Below are 17,904 nucleotides of genomic sequence, written 5' to 3'. Positions count from 1 at the left end.
ACAATTTTTTAATATGATCTTCTTTTTCTTTTTTACATTTCTTTTTCTTTTACATTTAGAGTCCACTTGAAAACAAATTGAGGGAAACACTTGAATGGCCATAATGCCTCTGTCTAGCAGTTGATGCATTCCTCAACACTGAGCCACAAAGCTCATGTGGATGACATGAATTAAATTCCTGCTGGCGTCATTTCCTTACCTCTCTTTGCTATGTGGCAAAAGGTTAAATATTGAAAAATAAATAGTAGGTCTATTGTGTTTGTTTTGGATCTCTTGCTGCTTATCTGATCTGTTTTTCTTTGCAATGGTGAAGGTCATGGTTTGGTTAGGGGAAACTGGCACTAGAGTAGCACTTAGAAACAATGTTTTCATGGGAATCCTGATAACAAAAGGCATTGTGTCTGTATGCGCAGCGCCCCCTAGAGGCGGCTCGCATCTAACTCCAAAACATTTCAAATATAAAACCGTCTGTTTCTAATAAGGGAACCTTATCTTGTTTTTCTGGGATGCTGAGACTAAGATGTGAAAATGTACTTAACAGTTTATTTAGTGGTCAGCCGTTTTCAGACTAATTTATTTTGTTTGCTGTAAATTAAAATGTAACTTCTTTCTCCTTGTTAAACTTTATCCATCATCTTCTGCAACATTGTATCTGAAATTGTTCAATTGTTCCACTGACGTGCTTGTTTATGCCCTTAAAAATCCACTCTTAGACCTTACCAGATAATTTATGAGTAGGCCACACTGGTTATGAGGCTTAGTGGTTGTGGTCGAGCTGTAAATATTAGTTTCAATCCTCAGCCAACACCAAAAAATAAAAACAACATTTTGTTCATGGGAAATGTGACTCACGTATATAACGGATAGAATGTGAAAAGCATTTAGATGGAAAGTTTTGTTGTTGTTGGTTTTTTTAACAGACTTTGTTTGTCTTATATCTATTGTTGATGTTTTTTTAATAAAACACTCGGCATTAACTTCATGAAAAGCTCAGAGTCTCCTCTAAATAGAACTTTAACCATTAGGTTAAGTTACCAATGTGAAAAGAAAAATATAAATGATCTCTTGATCCTTTTTCATCAGGCTCCGAAAATGTACAATGGATTACTAAAGTATTGTTTACTCTCATTTACTGTAAAATTCACTTAAATGAAAAAAACTGACTCTTAAAGTAGGCTAAAAGACATGACAAGATTTTCTTTGTGAAACTCCTCAAGTCACAAAAAATAAGATTTGCTTGATTCACCAAACGTCTCCCCTCAAATATACGAGCTCTTCATCAAAACACTCATAAAAATATACAGCATTTAATCTTTATCTGGTCATAAGTGTCTGGCTATTTCAATCTGAAACAATTTGCTTTGCCCCGGCGCTGTGTAAACCAGCGAGCTTCTCCACACTATTACTCATGCTGAAAAGTCCCTCTGTATCTCACAGAGATGGTGCTTAATCTCTGTCCTAGATTTGGTTCGAGTGTCCTTTGAAGGCGAGGTGGCTGCTTTGTGTAACTTCGGCACAGTCCACTTCCAATAGACCCGAGGCCCGGAGAGCGTTTATACTTGCCACTTAAATTGAAAGAGTCATTGGTCTTGTCTCAGTGGGAAATCGGGAATCTTAAAAGCCAGCAGGCTGATGAGACTAGCATTACAACAGCTTGGAATGACCAATGACTAGCAGTCTGGTGTTTGATGGCTGTTGGCCTACAGAAGGGGTCATAATGAATCCGGGGACTAAAATATTATAGACAAACCCAAATTCCTCAATTTCTCATTCCCTCTGCACTTTCTCTGCTCTTCTGCTCTTTCTTATATTTCTTCTGATCACTGTAAAAAAGTATAATCAGCAATCTGTTCTTTTGGCTCTGATACCAGAAGATGAAAGTAACTCATTCTCATTGAACTTTCTAGTCTGTGATCCTTCCAAAGGCTGATAAAAACTTGAGAGTTAATTTGATAAAACATGATTGAGAGGTTAAAGAATGTCTCCAAAAGAAAGTGTGTGTTGATGCAGCGGTCTTACATTTTTGCAGCATCACTTTCTCAGAGTATTAAAAAAGCTTTAGAAAATGTTCTTTTTTATTAACACTAAAAAAACACATAAAAGAAATAAATGTACAAAGAAATAAATATACATTATTATTAATAATAATAATAATAATTATTATTGTTATTATTTTCCATCAATGAATTAATCAATTGCTTAATTAATAATTAATATTGATCAATTAAATATTATTTTAATTAATAATAATAATAATAATAATAATACTTTTTCTTCTTCTTTGAATTATTATTATTATTACGGTCACCTAAGATTAGCTAAATATTGTAATTTGCTTTATCTTTGATTTTTTGTATAGTTTGTAGTAATCTGATTATTGTTAACCAAGTTATTGTTACTGTACAATAATGTTTGCACTACCTTTAAAAATAGTATCATCATTTTTATTTCTATATTTACTATTATTTTAAAGTAACAAATGATCAAATTTGCCCTATCTGTCATCCTATTCTGCAAATCAACAGATTTTTAATTCTAAATTATTGTTTTTTTTCACATTCTTCTGCATAACAACTGTCAAGGCCCAGTCAGAGCTTCACAAAAGAGAAGAGCTTTAAACGCAGGGTGATTCTCCACTGATAAACAGCCCAAGATGATCTCTTGACCAGGCCAGCTGGCCGTGCCCGTGATGCCTTTATGACCCTAGAGGTGGTCGATCAGTGAGCCCGTTCATTCAGAGGATAAGATAAGAGAAAGTGAGAGTGATGAATTATGGGTAGGAACAGAGGATGGACTGTGAGGTGAGATGAGCGAGCTGCTTCTGTGACCTTCCGCTGCAGATGTGGGGTTTTATCAGCAGCTTCGCTTAAGGAGGCGGGCGGCCATTATAAGATTTGATGTGGCTTGCTGCAGTGTACATCAAACTATTGCTTGTAATTTAAGATAAATGCCAACTCACTATTCCAAACAACAAGTGCAAACTAGTAAACTTGATACAATAAACGAAAGCATAACTAAGAAATCCAAAGTTTGGAAAGAGTTTTTCACAGAAAGTCAAAGTGTGTGTGTGTGTTTAGGAAATCCCCCAGCTGAACCAGGTCTCTGGAGTAATGTTGTAATGGCACTGGCGATACTCTTAATGTTGAGGTCCTGGTACGGCTCTCCACATGTGTTACTATGAGACTGCATTCCACCCTCTCTATCTCTCTTACACAAAGACACTAGTTCTACGTTGTGCAATAGCTCTCCGCTATCCTGGCAATGTCATCAGCTATACCTCTGCACTTCCTCAAATCATGCAGTAATGAGGGTGAGATATGCTTCTTCCTGGGCGGTTTGTGTAGTGCGTGTGCAAATCTGGCTTTGCGACATACAGTAAAGTATATTAGTGTCCGTAATGTGATCAAACATTTCAGAAATATTGATCAATTGGAAATTCGTAAATTTTAAACCTCAAAAACATTGTGACTTTCTTTCTTCTACGCAACACAAAAGAAGATATTTTGAAGAACGTAACTTGGTAACCAAACAACACTGACCCCCAATGACTTTCATTGGACACAAAATCACGGAGACATTTCTCAAAATATCTTTGTTTGTGTTTCACAGAAGATAAAGTCATACGCAGGTTTGAATGACATGAGGGTAAAAAATATATTTTTTGGTGAACTTCCCAAAGATTTTTTGTCCAGAACTTGAAATGTTAAGCTCAGGCTCAGACTCTCTAAACCAAAGAAACCATAAAATAAGTGAGCCAATCTTTCATTGACAATTTTTAATACACTTCAAGCAAAAAGGGTTTCGCAGCCATCATGGACTAACTTTAACCGCTTGTTGAGAATTGAACTTTTGTTCCAACCTATATTACAAGGTTCTCTCTACAGTTTAACTGCCTCTAAAACTGATTGGCATAAGAAAGCAAACAGGCTCTGGATGACAAACAATCAGAAGTTGTTCCTCCAGATGTATAGCCCTAAAGGCCAGAAGGTTAGCCCAGGCAGATCTCCTCACCACTGGCCTCTCTGACCGACGCTTATCTCCAGAACACGGTGTCCGGAAAAGCCTTCTGTCCACACGTGCAAGTGCAACAGCTCTTTAAACGTCATCCCCACAACGCTATAATTCACTCCTGAATGTAAAAGTGGGCAATGAAGACACCCGCTTTGATTTAAACAACTTTTAAAAAGCTGCGAAACAGGAGATGTTTGTGCACGAGTGGCTGGTCTATCTCAATGCCAGATCGGCATGTTTTAAAGAAACTAGTCACTGAAGAGGAATTTTTAAACTAGAAGTTTTTATTGCTGAAGTGCTTCCGAGAAACGTCTTAAAAACAGTTCGCTTGATGTTTTTTCTTTCACGTGAAAGATCTCTGGATGGAAATTATAGATGGTTTTATCGGACGCATGCGCCTGTCCCTAAATTAACTTCCGGTCTGTGTTTGTTTATCAGTCTGGCATGGCTAACATAATATATTTCAATCGATTTATATTAATATTATTTTAAATAAATACTTTATTGTATAATATTTGTTTTAAATAAACAATTTGTTGAATTGTATTGTATGTTAATTTTATTAAATAAACAATTTGGGTTGTAAGTGGCATTTAGGTAGGCTAAAGGTTCTTTTGCTGCTAACCCAAAATAATCGGTACTGCTAGACATAATTTTTACTTGCTGTTTTATTTAATTTACTTATTTTATTTCTTTTTCTTATTTTCACAAATAATCTACAGGGATTTTTTGCGGATGTGTATCACAAATTAAATTTGGTCCACAAACGCGCGCATGCGCAGTAAGCGTCAGGCTACACAATTTGATAGTGAATAACAAAAAAGGCTTCTCATGTGAAATACGTTTTGTATTCTGTAGTTTTATTGAGTCATGGGCCTACCTGTATTTGATTGGTGATTAATATAGAAATACATAAAATTACCCACTTTTAGTAATGGGCCCGTTTCAATAAGGAGGTTCAACCTACACAGAGTTAAAATGTGAACTCTGAGTTGTTTAAAACCGAGATGCGAAACTTTGAGTTTTTGGTTTCAGAACAGCTGATTTGAGTTAGTTCTATCAACTCTGGGTAGACTTAGTTAAGTGCTTGCACCACAACTACAACAAGCCATGATCAATGGAGCTCCGATATTGCGACACTTGGTAGTGTGTCAGACTCTTGTGTCAAAGTCAGAGTGATCATCGGTTGAAACCCTGCTCGGAGCAATTTTGGGTAGGAATGGCTGCACGTCTAAATTATTTGTATACCTTTATCACTGCATTTGTCCGTATTTATTAATTTCTTTATTCATGCACTTTATTTGCACACTTTATTAAGTCATTTCTTATCCTCCATAGAAAACTACCATTTGTGAGAACATGTGAGGGAAAGAATCTGCTCTGATGTAATACACGGCCACGATGGCCGATGTTATTGCTGTAAGGAGGGATGAGATATATATTTATATATCGAATTCACCGTAAAGAAAAATGGTACAGTTTTAATAAAAATGCACAGGGAAATGACAAAATTCTACTCGGGTCCACCATGAGATACATCACTTACGCTTTAAAAAGGGGGAGGAAATCGAAAGAAACTCTGGGTTTACCAAAGAAAACCTGCTCCCGACCAGGTTAGGTTCACAGAGTAAGTTACTATTAAGTTACGGTTACTGTCTCAGGCTTGAGTTACCCCGCTTTCTCGGGTTTGACTTACCTCACATTCTGAAACGGAAAACCCAGAGTTTCCCTCATTTCAGGGTTAATATACTCAGAGTTTTCACTAAACCTCCTTTCTGAAACGGGCCCAATGACTACGAAAGCGCCGCAAGAGCAGAGCCATAGAGAGAGAGAGAGAGTTCTGCCAACGGAAGTCCAAAACGCTGGAGCGTCACGTGATTCATGGAGCCTTCAGATAGTTCCAGGAAGTTATGTTTTCTCTTTAAATGCTTTATTTCTTTCATTTTTTTATTCATTAAATGGCTTTCGTCTTTAAATGGGTTAGAAGTTGACCTCAGTTGGTCCGTTACTACCTTCGGGGAACTATTGAGAGCCTCCATTGCTGTGAAAAAAACTGTTCCATTGGAGTTGGCAGAACTCTCTCTCTCACTGGCTCTGCGCAAGAGCAGCAAAGATACGAAAGGAATCGAAGGAAAATGCAACAAGTCACATAATTTTAAGCAAGAATTGTGAGTAAGTGGTCTGCGTGCTTGAAAACGGTCTGAAATACCTTTGGGAGTTCCGTGCCCAAAGTAAATAAAGGATGTTTCGCTCCTCCATACTCCCAGTAGCAGCTAAAGTTCATAATGATCTCCTCTCATTTGCCACGATTCATTTGGGGAAAAGAACAATACTTATTTTAACAGGATAAACACTCGCCTTATCGAGATGTTGAAACTTTCGGAAGAGGCATTTCCACAAGCGATAGGATCTTACGCAAATATGATGATTTGCGCTACAAAAAGAAACGGAAAAAATGCGGTTCACGAGGGCACGGGATAAATCTCGCTCCGCGGCTGTTAGTGACAGCCGTTTGTTTGGGTTGCACGGAACCATTTCTGCCCACACTCATGCTTTATAGCCATATGTATCAAATTAAGTTTTGTTTATTTTGTGTATGTTTTGGCTTGATCTACAAATGTAACAGTAACACTGTAACCGTTTTTTTTTGCTGTATTATCAATTCCCGAGTGTGAAAACTTAGTTTAAATAAAGAAAGATATCTCATTAAATAGACAACAAATGCAAACTTTATTCTCACCTCAAGCATTTAACTTTTGAGAGAATGCTTGGCAGTTCTGATAAAAAGTAGACCATCTTTCTGTATAGCGGTGAAAACATGTATTTGGCATATTAGGCCTAACGTAGGACTACATATTTAGCATGGCAAAACTAACCGGAAATAAGAAAACCTTTCCAAAGGACTATAGACTAAGTTATCTTAACTAACTCTGGGGGAATAAAACCTTTGACCATATCATATAAGACATTCATGTGATCTATTCCTTAAGGCAGGAAAATAAAATGATCTGGTTACACATTTATAGCCTCGACCTCCGTAATATTACAGTGAAGGGAGTAAAAGGGTAAAGAGCGCCTTCTACTGTCCATTTACAGTATGACGGCTGAGAAAAACGCATTTTATCTTATGGTGGCAGGCAGGTCATTATGAGCTGTCTCTGTGGAACGAGACTGTAGTTCAGTATCTCTGGTGCAGATGGATGATGCAAGCTGTCAGACCTTGGCATGGATTAAATAGGTCACAGTCGTGTAGAAACCTGGGTTTGAACAACTCTCTATTGTGTGTACTGTATGTGCAAACCAGCCCGCCTGGAGATTTAAAACCACGACAACGTTTAGCTCCAAAAATTATGCAATGCTTTCATATATACATCACCCGGACAATATACGATTTTAATGTTCAAAGTAAAAGATACTTTCTTGTGTATTATGTTGACCCTGATCTAATAAAACTTGTTTATTTTGACATTTTCAAGTGGTTAATCAAACAGACGAGCTAAGGTTAGTGACAATGCACAATGTGTTTATTCAGCCTAGCGAGAAGACAAGGAATTAGATGTCATTCATCAAGCTTGTTAAAACAAACACACAATCAAACCCCCACCTAACACATGTCTTGAGCCAAAGGACCAAAGCATAAACCTGAGAGGTCAAAGGTCAAATGTTGGGCTATTTATCTGATTTATTGGAAGCATTATGGTGAGAGATACTGAAACGTGTGTCACAACAAACTGAAGCGTTAATAGCCTGATTTAGTGTTGCTGGGGAGGGTGGGTGGCATTTACTTTACTAATGATTGAAGTCATTTTTAATTTTTATTTATTTTTCATTTAGTTTTGAGAACGAATACTAACCTGTATCCGTAAAGTAATCTATCAAGATTAACCTATAATCAACATTACCTGCATCAACTTGTAAAGATTTCACTTTTCAATACATATATTTATATGAATGTTAACAAAATGAACCCATTAGATAACACATTTTAGCTAATACTTAATGCAACCTAAATTTAGGTTTTAAAACAAATTTAAGAATGTTAGCACAGCTTTTCTTTAAGTATAAACAGCATGTAATACAAGACCAAGAAAAAATGTGCACCAAGTCACACATTAAGTCACACATTAATTTTATACTTAATACAATAAATATAAATTTGTACTTCTAGTCATGGTGTATCAAAACAGCACATTTGAGTACACATAGATCTTCTCAAGTTTATCTCAAGAAGTACCAAAAAAATTACAAAATTAAAGCGTGAAGTGTATTTTTGTGCACTTTTGTCACCTGGAAGTACACAATAAATAACTGCAATTAAATAATTTTAAAATGAGGAGCAATTCTTACTTTTCTTATTCTTATTCTCAGAAAAGTTATTTAATTACAGTAAAAGTTTACTTGGTAATTTATTATACCTGTCCTGTCCATACGAAGTACGTTATTGAACCACATGGGGGCAGTATTAGTCTTTATGTGAGTGCACGATCAAATGCGTTTACTCTCATGTAAAACAACAATGCGTCAGCCATAAAAAAACAGAGAAAGTGAATGCAGTTTAAATATGCATGATGTGTATGGAGTTGTGTGTCAGTTAGTGTGCAGTTCAATAAACAGGTGAATTATTCAGGTGAAAAAAGCCTTAAATTAAACATGACCGGCTAGGCCTGTGAGAGAACTGTGGCTTGTCCTGCAAAAAACGAGATAACCCGAAAATAACAGAGCAGCACTTTATAGTAACACATCTATAAGAAACGCACACATTTGATCTCAGACGAAAATGCATACACAAACATACCTTGACTAATCTGAATACTGTAAACGGACAACTCTGCGTGAAATGTTCAAGTGGGTTGAAAAATGAATCATACATTTTTGGGGGGATTATTTTGCCACCACTTCCTGCAGATTTAAATCCATTAAACATTCCCTATATGCTAAAATGAATCCCTGACTGTAGCCAAGACAGATCCTTGTTTAAATAAAGCAGGCCTCAAGGATAGCCTACTCCAATTTGGATTACATGTCAAATAACCTTTGTCTTTGTGAAACGTATCCACAGTGGCAAAATCCATGCCCGGCACGTTAGCAAGTCAAATGAGGCCGTGGTGCATATGCTAATGACACATTTGATTTGTTCATGTCTTGCTCTGCATATGTAAATGCTCTTGTTTGATAAGACTCACAGGGAGAAATGTGCCATGTACATCTGGGTGAAACTGAGGGGGGACTGGCTGTGTTGTGTTAGTCCTGCCCTAAGGCGTTGGATGGTCTCCCAGTTCAGTGCTTGTAAACAGATTACAGTCAGTCTGTTTTTCACTGACGTCTTCATTATTTCACAAAGACAGTTTACATGATTTATTTAGCCGCTGTTCCTTTCGTTGTTCACAATTAATGTCATTAACGCTGTCGTCATTATCATCCTTTATTACCATGATTTAGTCTCGATAGCAACGTGGCTTCAAGAAGATAAGACGTTTATCGATGGATGCAGCAAAACACATGCCCTTAACTACATACAGTACATATGGATTATTATATACAGTTTATGGTTATTTTCGCTTAAAATTAAAGGCCCATGTCCACTCTCTCAAGAGTGCAACACAAACGCTTATGCAAACACGTCAACAAATGCTTAGGTCCCACGTATAGTGATTTCAGTATGGAGAGGAGCTGGACCCCAAATTGACGAAGAGTGGAGACTATGGACATGCCACACCCCCACACAAACTTGAGTCTGCTAATTTCCTAGCCTAATATGTAAATAAGTACATACTATAGAATTCTGCAGTTTTTATTACTATGTTGACTAATCCCAATCCTAACCCTATAGGAGAACATCCAAACTTTAGAAAAAATGTTTTGTGAATATGAATGTATACATCTATGAAAATGTACATATTCGTTTTCCCAGGTCACGTCCCCAATGGAAACCCTGGTCAGATTTAGCTCACCTCTTGGGACAAAACTAGTCCCCAAAGTATGGATACGTATGTACATAAACAAATGTACACTTGAGATTCTTTGAAGAAACCAACGAGGCATAAATAAGAGGCCATAATTCAAACAAACAAGTAAGCATCTGCTAAGCTGTTAGGATACATTAAAGAGACACAAAATAATGTAAATACCTTTTCAGTTGTCTTGTGTAGAGTACTAGATAATTATTATATTTACAGCCGCAGAAAAAGTAAGAAACCATTTTAAAGCACCATTTCGGTTTTTCTGATTTGACTATTTATAGGTGTTTAGGTAAAATGATCATTTTTGTTTCATTCTGTGAACTACTAACAATATTTTTTTTTAACCAAATTTCAAACAAAAATATTGTTTCTATTTGCATTCATTTACAGAAAATGAACACTGGAGAAACACGTCAAAATAACAGAAAAAAGATACTCTGTTTTTTCTCTGACCTCAAATACGGCAAAGAAAACAAGTTCATATTTACTTTTAAGCAATACAACAGTAATGTTTGTATCTATAGGAAAAGGTCAATACTGATTTTTTTATGTGATAACCTTGATTTTTATACAAATTTTCGTGTGTCTTGTCAGGCTGTCAGTCTTTCACATTGCTGTTGGATGGCTTTATGTCACTCTTGAGGTTGGATTTAGTTGAAATTCAACAGACACTGGACTGAAATGGCCACAATACATCTAAAAATGCTGATTTGAAACAACATTTGGAATGGTTTTGTAATTTTTCCACGGCTGTATATAATAAAACTGCCACTTTACAGGAGATGGAAAAAACACTCAATAACTGTGTTGTCAAAGTTGAAAAGCTGTCTTTAATCATTTTTATTGGTTAAATACTTGCAAAACATACCTATAGTAATGATTATGAGGTTTCAGCCATGAAATACATATACATATACGTACACATACTGTTCATTCACTGTTTGGTGTCACTTAATAATTAAAAAAATTACACTTAATACACTGCATAATTTGCATACAACAATCTTGGGTGGTCATACTCATATATGACCCCTTTACTGTTTTAGTTGGCAACAAACACCGATTAAAATGATAGTTCACCCAAAAATCAAAATTTCGTCATCATTTACTCACCCTCCTGTCATTTCAAACCTGTATGTCTTTCGTGCAAAACACAAAAGAAGATATTTTGAAGAATGCCAGTAACAGAACAACAGCGGTACCCATTAACTTGCATTAGTTTTGGGTCTATAGAAGTAAATGGGTACCTCCGTTGATTGGTTACCAACATTTTTCTAAATATCTTCTTTGAACTATCCCTTTAATGGGACATTTACCACCTCAAAGCATTGGACAATTAAAATCTAGTCTCCGCTTTTGACCTCCTGTTAAATGTTTGCAGTGCCTACCAAATTGGCAGTTGTAAATCTGCCCTGTGTCTTGTTAAGAAGCACTTGCCAGACTAATAAAATGGTATTTACACTGTCCTGTCCCATAGGATAACAAGGAAGCACTGACAAATGCATGACATCTGGCCCTTGGTAAAAATTCAGGGTTTGGAACGGTTTCCAATACAGTTTTATTAATTATAGGCGCCACTGACACCCAACAGCCCTTTAGTTAGATTGGGCAAACGATTTGAAATTCCTAAACACCGTGTCAGTTAAGCATGTACCCGGAAGCCACGGCATTATGCTAGTTCTCTGGGGTCTCGTCTGTGTCCTGAGGGTGGCGTGTGATTAATTCTTACACCGCTACAAGAAAACAAATTAAGCTTTTCATTTAGGAACTACTCTAGGGCACTTTTAACCTCTTGTGTGTATAGCTGCCCAGTGCTAGTCTGTCCATCACGAAAGAGCCGTGGAACGAGAGATGGTCACGCCGAGGAGGTTGAAGGGAGGGTCTGTGGTGGGTCTCTATTGAGGTAGAATATTAATTAAATGTATTAAACAAACATGGCAAAGGAACGAGGAGGCTGCACGCCATCTGCTGTCTATGGTAGAAGTGGGAGGAGGGGGGGTTCTCTGAGGAGTCGTGCCCAGCGCTAGTTTAGCTTCATTGGCACTCAAAGACAGATGGGATCCTCCATCTCAAGGGAAAGGCCTACAAACCCCCTCCGCCTCCAGCCATTTTTCAATCTCTGTGTCGAAAGACGCAAGGAGGGATGTGTACACGGGCCGCAGAAAAAGATGGCAAGAAAGCCATGATCGGAAAGACTTCAGTCTCAGTGTAGGCAATGCTAACACCTGTCCCGCTGTGGACTGTATGTGTGTCAGTCCCAAGAGTTTTCAAAACAGAGCAATGAGGAACTTACCGGCTCACAAAATCACAAGTTTCGTCCCCCTTGGTCAGTTCGCAGTCGCCTTTCCGGGAGGGAAGGTGCACCATTGTTCCATCAGCGGTGGGCCCCCGAATGTGCATAGCCCCTTAGAATAACATGATAGTATTTTTGCTTGATTTGTAGTGAAACCATATCAACCATACATTTACTATGGTCAGACCACAATAACCATAGTTTAACCATGCTACAGCATCTCACAGAAGTGAGTACACCCCTCACGTTTTTGTAAATATTTTATTATATCTTTTCATGTGACACTCACTACTTTACATTGTAATTTCTTCAGTGTCGTCAAATGAAAAGATATCATAAAATATTTACAAAAATGTGAGGGGTGTTCTCAGATACTGTATGTGTAATAAAACCATCGTAATACAAATAGTTATTAATTTGCAAAAACATGGTTAGTTCACTTATAGTATAATAAAACCATGGTTAATTTCCTTAAAATAATCCCATAATGCATTGCGAAAAGAAACAAATTAGGTTTTATATTTTACAAAAAAACCTCATATTTGTATGCCATATTTTTGCTTATTGCATCTCCTGATGTTAGCAGAGCCGCTACATGTACAAAATATTAATAACACACTTGACTGTTTTGTGTGCACGCTGATTCCCGTCAGTTTACGAAATTGTCCAAAATTGCACCAAACCCATTCACCAACACTATAACGTCAAGCTTAAAGTGTAGTGACACAATTTCGGCGAAAGCAATTTTCAATTCAGGAAATACTTTTAAGCTCCGAAGCTATCTTATCCTTCTAGTCTCTGCCAATCATCCAACACACTTATTCATTAGCACTGACACCTGATGCCAATCCTTTGTTGAATCCTCAAAAAAAGATGTGACTGTAAGATGAATTGTGAGTCCTCAACAGGAAACCTGTGATCTATGTTCTTTTTCACTGAAAGGTAATTATGCTTCATGTCAGATATAATTTCCCGGGCCTATTTTCAACCTACAGATGGATCTAATGGCTCTTCATTTGATGTCCTTGTACATCTTCTCACAGCCTGAATTAGTGTTGTCAAGGGACCGAGGTTGAGGTTTCTTCCTTCTAAATTGGGGTAGGTTAAAACTCAAGTATCTCAAGTCAGATTTTCAGTATACTTTCAATAGTTAATTTCAGTTTTTTATTTAAAACTGGCTTTTTGATGGGCTTCATTGACTTCAAGCTGGTAAAAACGACAATTGTTAAAAGCATAATTGGGCACGAGTTCATGCTTAAACTTTAAAACTTAAAACAAAATGAAAAGTTAAAACGCTGGCAGAATATGAAAAGCTTAACTCAAAAACCAAAACAACAGGCATGTGACACTTTTCAGTCTTGCATGGTCTCCTCACATGCACTAATAGCCTACACGTCACATACGCTGTCATGTCACCGAGAGCGGACAAAACTAGAGCCACGTCAGGATGACACAGAGACGTTGTTAGTTTCATTTAAAATTACACCAAACAAAAGCGAGCGTTTAGCTGGGTTATCACCTTCCCGTGTCACTTCATATAATGCCAAGCGTCATTCAAATCACGTCAATTTCTGCTCGCTCGTTCATAGGCGCCAATAACACCAAGCCCACAGCTAGCATACGTAAGCGCTGCCTCCTATTATCGTGGGTCGCGACCCACATTCCGGCACTAATGGCAAGCAGGGAAAAAGCATAACGTGCTGCAGCGCATAATGACACGTAGATGAGATGGAGACCACATCTTCATAGACAAGATGTGGAATGGAAGAGCAAATGAAGTCCCTCTCGCCGCTTTTGTCCCTGATTACCATAGTCCATTTCACAGAAAAGTATAGCCTGAAAAAACAAATTGGCAGATGTGAGAAAACATTGCTCGTCTTGGCTTATGGATGCTTTGACCTCAAAAGACAATGCTAGTATCTCAGACTCCGTGACCCTCATTATCACTAGTAAAGAATGTTGATGTTTTCTTGTCATGGAGAACGGTAATGGATGCACTGGACTTCTGAGCTAACAAGCTGCAAAAAAATGTCACTGATCATTTCGGTTTTTAAATGCCCATTGTTGTCCACAGCCAAAGATCACTTCATGTAGAGGACAAATGTTTTGCTTCATTTGCCATTGACTGAATTTCACTTAACATACACACACATACAGTACAAACTTGATGGAAAAACAGTCACACAAAGGTTGTGACCTGGAAGAAAAATGGACAGGCTTCGTTTTTTCGCCCTATCTTAAATGTCATTATTAACTCTTGTTTTCTAAAGGAAAATATGAAAATTAAGTTAGTTCAATGAGAAAACAAGCAAAAAGCAAAAAACTTAACTTATTAAGTACTTCATAGACATACAAAACATAATTCAAATGAGTTTGACATATTTTTACCCCATTGACAGATATTTTTGCTTGTTTTAACCATAAACTCATACTTCTTTTAGAAAACAAAACTATAACCCAACCCTAACTAAGCCTAACATATAAATCTTGATTTATCTTAATTCTTATATTAATCATGATTTAAGAATTTTTAGATATTTATACTGCAAAACAAGACAAAATACTGAGTAAGAAATTCATTTTTTTGTGCTCTCTGTTGTTTCAATGCTGAAAATATGGACATTTTCTAGGTTAAACTATTAGGTTGTGTTCATATTTACCCAACCATGGGTTCTTATTTTCAATGCATTTTAACAATACACTCAGTTGTATCTATTTCTATTTCCTCTAAACGATTTTAGACTTTGTCTCAACATCCGGAACAATGTTAATACTTACAGTCAATGAAACAACTGAGAACTCTATCAGTTCTCTTGAGCTTTGATTTGACAACTATAGGGCATTCGTCTTACATTAAACACACGAACAAAAGTCTTCGTGTACTTGGTGAGATAAACAGATTAAGCATTTACAGGTATAAAAATGTTCAGGTTTATGTTGTCAAATGAACGAGTTCAGTCACTGCATCAGTGCACATCAAAAACAAATTTTTCATTCTTCTTTACTATAAAGCTATACCTATATTTTTTCCCAAGCAGGTGAATTGGTTTTAGAAACTACTGAGGCAGAAAACTAATCTCATACAGTCGGTAATTTACAATAATTCAGGCCGAATGCACATTTCTTTTTCATTACGCTCACGGATAACAAACGCTTCTTTCCGCCGCTGAATAATTCATAATTCTGATTGGCTGTTTGTTGGCATGCGTCTGCAAGTAGCGATGTCAGGGCCGCTGGGCACGCGACGGTAAACGTTCAGGCCTATCAGCGCACCGCCGCTCTGTGTAAATCAACACCACAGAGGAACCGATGTGATAATGGGGCCATTTCTCTTTCCAAATAGGAGCAAAGGACTTATTAGGGCTAATTTTCAAGGACGTACGGAAAACACGGCAGGGTGTCGCTTCGGCGAGGTGAGATCTCAGGTTCAATAGGGAGCTGTCTGTTTGGTTGGGGTAGAAAGGCTCACTCGAGACGTGATATTAGCTGGATAAGGAACACGGTTTAATGAAGGGCAGAGGTCAATGAAATGTGGCAACCTCCTCCATTACCCCAATTACTGACACATCCTCTGTGGCCGCTTCTGGCTCGGGATGCTTATTAAGCCACTATTTGTCAGTGATTAGATAAAGTAGCTGTCAGTCATTTGCGAGGACATCCTCTTGGCTTCAAACCACTGAAATGAAAGACAAAGAGCTGACAGGGCCTTTGATGTGACTGCAGATGATGGTGTAATTGGTACACCGCAGTGATACTCCAGGACTGACTGATGGCAATTACTAAAGCTCAGAATGTACAGAGGGATTTGAGCTGATGTATAAGGCTGATGTGTCTGAAAAGTAGCAAGAAGGAGATAAATAATGAAGATGCAATAAACATCTATCCTTTCTATATTACATAAGTGGAACAAATAACGCACTTATTGGCTGCTTAACTGGGCTGTTTACGCCGCGCTTAACAATGGGATATTATTGTAATTTTAAAAGCCACGCTGAAGGCACTTTTTATACCTTGTGTAAAGCAACGCTTCACAGAATTAGCACTGCTAACATCAAATAGCAACAGACAAACAATCATAAACTGCGATATAATCAATAAATATTCGTGTGCTCTGTATATGTGATGAAATTTCTACACACTAGTTTTAGCAGCTGAGAGAACAAGCCAAAGATAAACAATCACAGTAAATGTTCTAACTGGAGTCATGTCATTTGTTTTTCAACATTTCGGCTGATTTATGTGGAAACGTTTTTATAAATGGATCAAAGGTCCAGTGTATGAAATTTTGTGGCATCTAGTGGTGAGGTTGTGAATTGCAACCAATGGCTCACTCCACCCCTCCCTTTTGAAGCACTACGGTGGCTGACACAGAACTAAGATGTCGTCACGTTTTCTCTTCTTTGCCGAAGGAGATGACGTATTTACGAAACACGCTCTGTAGAGCAGTTTGTCCGTTTAGGGCTACTGTAGAAACAACATGGTGAATTCCATGCGAGGGGACCCGCAGTGTATGTAGATAGAAACATCTCATTCTAAGGTAATAAAAACGCTTCATTGTGTAAAGTCTTTATAAACCTCTGAAGATATAGTTATGCATATTAAATTCCATTTCTGTCAATAGATCCTCCAAAAAATGACACACAGCACCTTTAAAGATATCAAGGTTATATATCCACAGAATGTTCTTTACATTTTGTAGGATGATTGTAGAAATGCGTAAATCATAAAAAAAAACTTTAGTTCACATTTTTTTAGGTAACTCATTTTTGTGACTGTCACTTTTAAGAACAATCTACAAACATTCAAGGACCCTTCATCTGCTCTATCCGTGTTTTTCGGTCCACTTCATTTCCACACAACAATACAGTTCTCCTCCTTCTCCACCTGAAACCAGATGTCCCTTTGGCTCTCCTCTCACGCCCTCCGTGCCCGCTGCGTGCCAGCATGTGAAATCTCAGGTGACAGTCACCTGGACGCCTCACAGCCTCACAACAGCTGTAGGGCCTTGATTGCGTGCCCTGCCCACACCGGCCCCGAGCCGCCCCGCTGGCTCTCTCCCATCAATCGGCTGTCAATGCCTCTCAGCCTAAACTAGAAAGCACTCAAGCAGGATAAAGAGAGAGAGAGAGAGAGAGAGGGGAAGAGGCAAAAAGACAGACAGGAAGTGGCACACAGGGGATGGGCCGGGGGAGGGGACGAGCACAAGAGAAAGTAGGGGCCATGCCGGAGAGGTGCAGGGAGGGGCCGGTGGTCGCTTGCCAATGGTTCAAATTAATTGCTACATAAGGAAAAATGGAGAGATAATTATTTGTGCTTTGCTGTCAGAGCTGGAGGGGAGATGACCTCATTAACTTGCAGCTTGTACACAATTCAATTACCGAGATATGGAAAATGCATTTTTGATTACTTTGGTGGCTGGGGCTCCATTCATCTCCATTTCTGTCCTCTATGGGTGCCATGAGAGAGTGCGCGTGTGACTTAGACAGAAGGGTTGCTGGCTTACGTACACGCACGTCTAAAGCGGTTTGCACTAGTATTTGCCTTAAGTGGCCCTGTTAGATTATAGAGCTTCACCTATTTACATCAATCACTCACGGTAAAGAAATGTAGTTCTGTGCCTTGTCTTTTTGCGCTATCAAA

Source organism: Triplophysa rosa, linkage group LG3 (assembly GCF_024868665.1).
Source record: "Triplophysa rosa linkage group LG3, Trosa_1v2, whole genome shotgun sequence".
In the NCBI taxonomy this organism is placed as follows: domain Eukaryota; kingdom Metazoa; phylum Chordata; class Actinopteri; order Cypriniformes; family Nemacheilidae; genus Triplophysa; species Triplophysa rosa.
This window is presented reverse-complemented; position numbering follows the sequence as displayed.